The 9449-nt window shown below is 32.6% G+C and overlaps 1 long non-coding RNA gene across 1 annotated transcript; it reads left to right on the forward strand.

The window, feature by feature from the left end:
• Window positions 1-1306: 1306 nt before the first annotated feature.
• LOC104117166 (uncharacterized) lies at window positions 1307-5877 on the forward strand. Its single transcript, XR_011408075.1, has 3 exons — window positions 1307-1591; window positions 3420-3474; window positions 5693-5877. It is a non-coding gene; the product is annotated as an uncharacterized lncRNA (long non-coding RNA).
• Window positions 5878-9449: the final 3572 nt, after the last annotated feature.

Consider the following 9449-nt stretch of genomic DNA (forward strand, 5'->3'; position numbering starts at 1 on the left):
CTTCGCCAATTTACATTATTATTATCCAATTTACCAAGCATATTGACCCACGAAAGAATCTCGCCTTTTAATAAATTAAAACAATAATAATATACACAACTAATAATAATTATATCAAGATTAAGAGTATAATTACATTTAATGGCTAGAGAGTTTATTTTATTAAGTCAGTATAAAATACTTATCTCTATTTGGTCCGTTCAATAAATACAAAATGTACTAGCACAAGAAGTTGGAATTAAATCATTCCCATAATCAAGATAAATTATTTTTAATCTTGTGCTACAATCATCCATGATGGTTTGTCCAATTCCATCATTAGATTGTGAACTCAAACATTATACTTATAAGAACCGATGCTTTAATCTTTCGTGTATAAGCTAAACTCTATACACTAAATCATCTACTATATAAACAAAGGACACAAACTAATATATGATCTATTTAAAACTTTATTAAAACTGAATAAATAATTATTTCATACTAAATACTATATCTAAACCAAATCCATGGTTAATAGTATATATCCCAACAATCTCCCACTTAGACTTTTAACCATGACAATTGTTAGAATATACTATATCCAAACGCATGGTTAATAGTATATGCCCCAACAATCTCCCACTTAGACTCATAATCATGCATAACCATGCATCTACAACTTTATCTGGAATTCTTTTTACATGACTATTAAAAGTCTTCACCAAATAAGGTTTTGTTAAAGAATCTTGCCAAGTTATATTCTGATGCAATCTCTGTCTAGTAGTTCTTTGTCATCACTATCTAGTTTGGTATTAAACTCTTCAGGGATCCTGTTATCGAAACTATCCCAAGATTCTACACCGAACTATGATTTTCTTAGTATTCTCCCACTACGACGAAGTACTACTAATATTACCTTACGGTCACTGCTGGAAAATGAGCCTATGGCAACGGATTTTGTGCAACGGTTACAAAACCGTTGCTACAGATGACTTATTGCAACGGTTTTAACCGTTACCAAAAGGTTTTGGATATTATTAGTACACTTTAGTATCCAAACCGTTGCCATTGTACAATAACTGTTTCCGTAATATTTTCTATAGCCATTGTTTACTTAACCGTTATATTTTATTTATCTGTGGCAACGGTTAAATGTTATTGGAACGGTTAATGTTCCCCCAAAATTTTTTGCTAAACCCGCCAAAATTCTCTTTCTTTAATAACTTTTTTTACTTTTATTTTGTAATTTTAATATGTAATACTTATAAAATTACTCAAACCCACAACTTTTATTTCTATTCTTAAAAACTAAAATTAGAAGACCCTTTCGCTTTAGACCCCTCTCTTTCTAAATACCTCATACCCCTATCTTTCTAATCCCTTTCACTAACCCATTCACTCTAATCTTTTAGATCCGGCCATTTTTCCCTTTTCAATCAGAGAAATCTTTCAAATCCAAACAGACCCAGTTAAAACATTTAGATTTATTCCCAAATCCGAAAAGATTTATGTCCGTTTTGCAAACCTTCAGTCTATCTGCTCAACATCGTCTTATTCAACCAATATCGGTGGACTATGACTTCAAAAGCGAAAATCTTCAATGCAAAAGGTAGTCTCTGAGAAATTGACTTTAGCTGTAAGTTTTTCTCTTTTCAATTAGGATATTTTTCTTCTTTAATCGTTCTTTTTTCTCTAATATTTAGGGTGTGGCTAGTGTATTAAATATCTTACTTTTTGGTAGTTATGGTGTAATGATTTTCTCTGAAATAATTATTTTTTGGAAAGTGATGGAAATTGATGTCGTATTTTCAAAAAGGGCGTGGCTAGTGATTATATCTTAATTTCATTTGTTGTTGATGCTACAAAATACCATTTGTTATCTAAAAAAGCCCGTATCTTCTGATTTGGGGTTACTCTATTTTGCTTCAAGATTCAATTTTATTCTGTATTGAATTTAATTAATTACGTATCCCCGGAAGAAGAAAAAAGAGAAACAAATAGGACAAGGTTGTGTGTCCTTGTAAGTATTTTAGCAATAAAATGGGAAGAATAAGAAGTTCGCTATTAAAGGGACAACGAGAAAGTTAGCTGCAGAGGAGGGTTAGAAAAATATAAGGTAGTAAGCATAAATTTGGGTCGATTTGTTTGTTGTACTAGACCAAGGTTTGGGCCAATGTCCTTATGATCAAATTAACTCTGCTCATATTTTATACTATACAATTTCTTTATATTAATTAATCTTGACAAAGGTTTGTTTGTGGTCCGGCTTTTTCCGGACGCGTGCATAACGGGAGTTTAGTACACCGGGCTACCCTTTTTTCATGTGACACTGTGGCTTCCTCTTCTTTTTCATCCACTTATTTCAAATCTATAAATTTGTCTACAAACAAAAGTATTTTACACGTGACAAAGAAATAACGGTGATACTAATTATTTTCTTATAATCGTTTTAGGCTTAATATATACTTTACCTTCCAACTTATATGAAAAATCTTTTTGCACACTTTGAATTTTCTTTAGACACTTTAATTTACTAGAGAAAAAAATTACTCTGTTGTAGGTGCTGTCATCCAATCCATTTTTAAGGAGGTTTGCTGTATCATTCTTCAAATGTTTCTGCTTTGCAATCCTCTTCTCGTGTGGACTGCTGACTATGAACTTGTTGTACCAGAAGAACATGAGCATAACTAATAGCGAAAGAACTGAAAATACCACACCTTCAAAATTACAGAAAAATGAGAGAACTTTGCTGAATTGTCATTATGTTATTACCATTTGAAGTAAAACCAAAATAGGACAAGGTTGTGTGTCCTTGTAAGCATTCATAAATCAAATATTGGTTATTCATATGTTAGTATGAGTTATGAAATTGCTGTGGAAGGTCATCATTGGAGGATAATAACATCAGCGTTTTCACATATTAGTGTGCTTCATCTTATTTTTAACTGGAATAATCTGAATAAGTGTGTTTCATCAAAGATGTCGATGAGGTTTATTATCTGTCCTAGGATAATTAGGAAAATATTATAAAAATATATAAGACTATATTCATATAATCGTTCCCTAAACATCCTAAGATAGAGAATAAACTTTATTGCTATTCTTAATCCCATAGGTTCCTATCAAATCATCTTTTTATTGCTAACTTTTTGCATTCTTATCTTGATCTGGTGTGCTTGTAACATTCTCTATTTCAGTTTGTTTGTAGAAAAGGATGTGGGTGGGACAAAGTTACATAAGATGAGAAGCTGCTTGAATTGAAACACTCTCAAGGATCTTTTTTATTTATTTATTTGCTTTTAAAAAATCTTAATTTTGGTGATTTGCCTATGTCATATAGGATATCTATGGACAATGGAGATAAAAGTTGGATGAATTATCTAAGTTGGATGATATTTTTTATTTTTCACACTAACCTAATTGCACTAAATTTGTAGGAAAAATATGATATTCCTGACGAGGCGAAACCATGGGCTTTTGAATCACCACAAGGTAATTACATCCATTCTTTCTGTGACCTATTATCTACTTGTTTCTTGTTTTACTTTATGTGGAGGATTGGTTGTAAAAGGGAAACAATAAAGTTTCAAAAGGGAAAAATGGAAGCTTCTTCTGTACAAGAAGCTGCTATTCAGCTAATCAATCGACTAGTAACAATCAAGGTCAGTACGTACCAAATGTTATACCTCTTCTTCTATAGTTCTATTTCTTCTTCTTCTCCTCCTTCCTTGTGCTGCTTCTTCGGCTTCTTCTACCACTGCTTTCTTTGTTTGCGTCTATAGGTGCTTACAACACAAATACAATACAATTTTTTTCTTTCGCTGGTTTAAGCCTTACTTTCAGAAGATTTTTGAGCCATGTGTTACCACAAAAACCTATTCTTCTATTTGCTATGTATAGATGCCGTTTGTTGTTAATTGTTATAATGGACTTTGATGTTATAGTTGATTTTCAAAACTAGTATTTTTAATGATATCATGTTGACAAGTCTTAGTTTGTTTTGGCGTTACAAAGGTTTTCCTTTTGCAAATGATGCTTTAGATATTTTTGATTTCTTCACATGATTTAAGAATTGTTGTTAAATGGTTTTGTTAATTTAATTAGCTTTTGATTATCATGTTTGAAAGTAATCTCTAACTGATGCTGCTCTATAATAACCGTTATATATTGTGTATTTGAATAATCAGAAGTAATCACCATAACATCAACAATTAAAGACGGGTTTCTCAAATAATCTGGAGCAATTTATGGTATAAACCAAATAGGCTCTTAATGCTTAACAAGTTCCTAAGATTTATCAATTATTTCCATCTCATTAAAATAATTATCATTTCTAAACTCTGGCCTCGTTCTATTATTTATTACTAAAGTGTCACAATAATATTCCTCCTAATATATCCTACAAGTCAAAAATTGACTTATTCTAACCAAAGGACTTTGGTATATGCATATTTTTGGTTGGTTTAATTTGTGGCCAATAGCTCTATAGCATGAGCTTTGCCTAAGGATCATTGAGAGAACTTGAGTCATTTGACTTGATATCTAGATTAGTTACACTGATTCTTAGATGGATCACAACATTTTCTTACGGGTGTACTCTCATTATGTCCCAAAACACTGCAATTGGCTTGGCTTGGATTTCTATTTGTTTACGTTTAGGATATAATTGAATTGTGCTATGTGCTATTAAGTCCATGTCATTCATTTGTTGCTCACATCTAATGCTCGAAGTTGGAATAGGTAATTGGCTATTATTTCAGACTTTGCAGCTGTCCCAATTCACTTAGATTTGACATAGTTTATTTATGTATTGCATGTTGTCTTTCTCATATCAGTACATTTGATTTTGTGCTCTTGTGTATATTGTCAACCTTAATTTTTGTGTTTCGTTGTCACTGTTTTAATATGCTTGCCTGCTAGTTAGTTGTCATGTCAGTGATGGCTTTTCATACCTAATAGACCTATAAAGGTACCATGGTTATACCAGAGGCCCACTATTAATCAATTTTTTGCTAGGATTCAAGTTAGGAAGTTCTCAATGACAAATGAAACTAAAGAAGAGAAACTCTATGGATATATCTTGTTGTAAGCTACTCGTCCCTTAATGCTCAACTTGCTGCTATGTAGTGGATATAGTAGTAGGTTTAACCTGTTATTCACAAATGTTTCTTATGCTTCTTTTTTTCTTAGTAGTGATTGTCAGCTCAAATTTCTTATCATCAAAATCATGTCTAGTCCATCCTTCATGCTGCAGTTATATGGGTTTTATTTTTCTAGCTCAATACTTATTGGCAACAGAATTGGTCCAAAAGATTTGGCCTCTTTTAGGCCAACGCCCCTGGTCATCGTGTAGGGAATCAAGTGGATCATGTCCACAGTTTCGTATTGCTCTCTCACTTTTAAAAATTCTTCTAGTGGTTTGATTTGTTGCCTTTACCTAGCGGGGTCAGCTTGTGCAAAAATATTCGTCCTAAGACTGCAACCAGTGTTTATTTGGAATTTTTTCCCTTACTCTTGCTTAAAAACTAGTTCATTTACCGTGCTGCAGCATGTTCATAGGCTCATGGCTAGCATCTTGTGTGTCCAATCTTTTCTTTTTCTTTTTTGTTCCATATATTTAGTCCAGGCATTCAATATCTTTTGGTACTATGAGCATTCTTAGATCGGATTCACTTGAAGGGTAATGACTTTACTTATGTCTCTTTTGTAGGTGGAGTAGATCAAGAAATGGAAGATGAAGGCAGCGATGATCTAGACCTTACTTTAGATGAATTTTGAATTGCTATAGATGAATGTTCTAGGAATCTTTTGTTATTAAATTTTGAAACTTACTATCTTGAAATGTATTAGACCTGTGCACTTCGGGTAGAACATTTGCTTTATGGATATTATGAGCTTGTTATTATTAATAGTTTTATTTTGTGATTTTTTAAATTGTATTATTATTATATATATAAAAATTTATTTACAATAGGGGCTATATTTCTTTTAAATGAACTGTTACAATAGCCTATGTAAATCGTTGCAGTAGGACACAAATGGCGTTCCATTAGAGAATGTAAACCGTTGCAATAGGTCCGGTAATCCGTTCCAAAATGTCCTATAAACCGTTCCAATAGGTAGTTAAAACCGATGCGATAGCTTTTTCTTCATTGTTGTAGTTTATTATAAACTGTAACAATACAAATAAAACCATTATAATAGCTTAAAGAAACTGTTATTATATTCTTACATAGCCGTAACAATAGCTTACATAAGTGTTGCATTAGATAATATGGTAACGGTTATGAACCGTTGCTTACACAATATAGTAACGGTTTTAAACCGTTCCAATTGGAAAGAATAATCGTTCCAACAGAAAAAGGAAAAACCGTTGCGATAGACGTTGCTATAGCAACGGAGATGAAAACCGTTGCAAGAACCGTTCCTATAGCTCTATTGGCATGCCGGCGGATGTAACGGTCTGTAAAGCATTGCAATATCTCTATGGCAACGGTTTATCTACCTATTGGAATGATTTTTCATGCGTTACCATAGACTAATTTTTTAGTAGTGGGTATTGAAATATTAGCGACTTCTTACTATAATGTTCAGTGTTCAAACATCACTCCCACTCGATAAAAGGCATATTCTGTCTATTAATATTCTCCCACTACTTAAATGCAATGGAACGTCAATTCCGACGTATGGGTTTTGATGTTCTTGAACATTTAGTTATTTCTTTGCCTAGTTCCTGTAAAAATAGTTTACTTCTAAGAACATGATTTATTGAACAGTCCTTATCTATAAAAATGCAATTGTTTTAACAATTGACTTATTTTCTTTAGGACAACAAAATAAACTTCCATTCATTTTCTTGAATATTCAATAAACATGCACCTATCCATTCTTAATTCCAACTTACATATCCGCTTTCCCTATCAGTACATATGCTGGACAATCCTACATATAAACATGCCACAGACTGAGCTTACATTCAGTCCATAGTTCTATAGATGTCACAGGTACTAACTTAGAAGGAACTAAATTCAGAATGTAATTTGCAGTTTTTAGGAAATCTGAATAACACTTCATTAATCTATCCATGTCCAAAAGAGACTTATTTCTTCTTTCTACCACACCACTCTATTATGGAGTTTACAATGTAGACAACTGAGATGTAATCCCTTATTTTGATAAGTAACAAAATAACTCTTTAGAAAGATGCTCGCCACTACAATCAAATTGCAGTAACTTAATATATTTTCTTGGTGCTTCTCCGTTTCAAGTCTTAAACACATTGAATTGCTTAAATCATTAAGACTTACGGTGCATCAAATAAATATATTAATATTTTGAGTAATCATTTATGAACGTCACAAAATACTCAAAACTATCTCTTACGAGTATGTTCATTTAACCATACAAATCAGAAGAGATTCATTCTAGCTTATCACTAGCTTTATTTTCTTTTGAAGGGAAATATCCTTTAGTCAAATTTCCTTCCAAATAGGATCCACAAGTTGGTAGTGTCTCTACTTTCAATGAACATTAAGGTTCATCTTTGACCAACTTGAAATCCTATGCAGATTAATATGACTTAGACAAAAGTACACAGATAAGTTTTACTCAATTTTGAAGAAAATATTCTCTTATGAGGTAGACTAATATTGTTCTGTTCAGGAGAGACATTAATATACAATAACAAGGTCATGCATTCATGTACCAGAAGAGATAAAATATTTATCAAGCTCAATAACTCAAGAGTTATTCAAAAAATAAGACATATATCCATCTCTTATTTTTCCCAGAAATCAAAATTAAATTCCTTCTACCAAAAGGTACATATATTGCATCCTTTAAATTAATGTCTTATCACTAAAAGAAAATTTAACAAGTAATACGACAAATTGCATAAAGTCATTGTGGAGTTGAGACAAAAATATTAAATAGATCAGATTGCATTCAATATTTAGATTGCATTCAATATTTATATACATACATGCATCTCGAATAATAAATTTCGATGGGAAAACAATCATTCATGCAAAGTATATTATATAATGCAAGGATAAAAGTTCTATAAATTAGATTGCAATAAGCGACTAAAATACGAGATTATAGCCTACCATCAATACCCCACATTTAAACCACTGCTCGTCCTCGAGCAATCAAACTACACTTCATATCGACATGACTTTTTAAATAACTCTTATAACTCATCATACCAAGAATATTTAAAATAGATTAAGTACAATACCGTAACATCCTAGCCTTAAAATTTGACTCAAAAGCACCACGCATTATTTATGTCACGACCCAATTCCATACCAGGCCGTGATGGCGTCCAGCACCATTGCTGGACAAGCCAACAGTGAACAACATAGTTATTTCCCGTTTTAGCTTTACTTATTTTAAAACATTTGGTAAATAAAGGATTTTTAAGGCAAACAAACGGAAACATCTGGAAATATTTATAACAATTGAATTACAACCCAAAACTAAAGTCTACTAATACATGCCAAGATATGGTGTCACAAGTATGTGGACAACTAGTAGAATGTATAAAAGATGACTATTCTACTGTCTGAAACAGAAAAGACAGATAAAAACAAAAGAGAAACTCTGGCATGCTGCTGAACGGCTCAGAAGGGCAGCTCACCGTGAAGTTTCAGTCCAAAATCAAGTATGCGCACCAGGCGGGTAAGTAGATGCACCGGCCACAGATCCTGTATAATTAAGTACAGAAGCATAGTATGAGTACATAAAAATATGTACCCAGTAAGTATCCCGCCTAACCTAGAAGAAGTAGTGACGAGGGGTCGACTTGACACTTACTAGGCCAATAATAATAACGTAATTTAAAGCATTGTACTATGCATGGATATCATGAATGATACTGTCAGTTCAACAACAGGAAAAGATAAGTCCTTTAATAATTATAACTTAAATTTCAGTAATACCATTTAGCAACTTACATTTCAAGGCATTTAAGCAGAATAAATAATGAAAAATGTCCAAATAATTTGCATGCGCAATTATGCCGAGGTCGTACGGCCCGATCCAATAAAATATTTAAACTGTGCACTGTCGAGGGTCGAACGACGTGAACTATAGATGCATCTATTTTTCCCCGCTCGCGAATCATACATGCGACGCGGTCAAACATAAATTTAAGGAATTTTCCCGCTTGCGATTCATACATGCGATGCGGTTACACAAAAATTTCATAAATTTTTATAGTACTCTCCCGTTCTTTTAGAAATACGATATCCAATTGAAAACTTTTAAGATCCCATTATTTTTCCTCAAATTCCAAATTCCTTTTTGAAATATTTAATAAGCACACTCCATTTCGCCATTCTCAAGGCAAACAATATACATAAAGCAATAACAATATCAACAAGGCATGGTGTAAGCCTAAGACTACCTGGACATAACAGGAATAGTAGATACGTACGGACTCTCGTCACTTTGTGCGTACGTGG

This window comes from Nicotiana tomentosiformis, chromosome 5 (genome assembly GCF_000390325.3).
Source record: "Nicotiana tomentosiformis chromosome 5, ASM39032v3, whole genome shotgun sequence".
In the NCBI taxonomy this organism is placed as follows: Eukaryota; Viridiplantae; Streptophyta; class Magnoliopsida; order Solanales; family Solanaceae; genus Nicotiana; species Nicotiana tomentosiformis.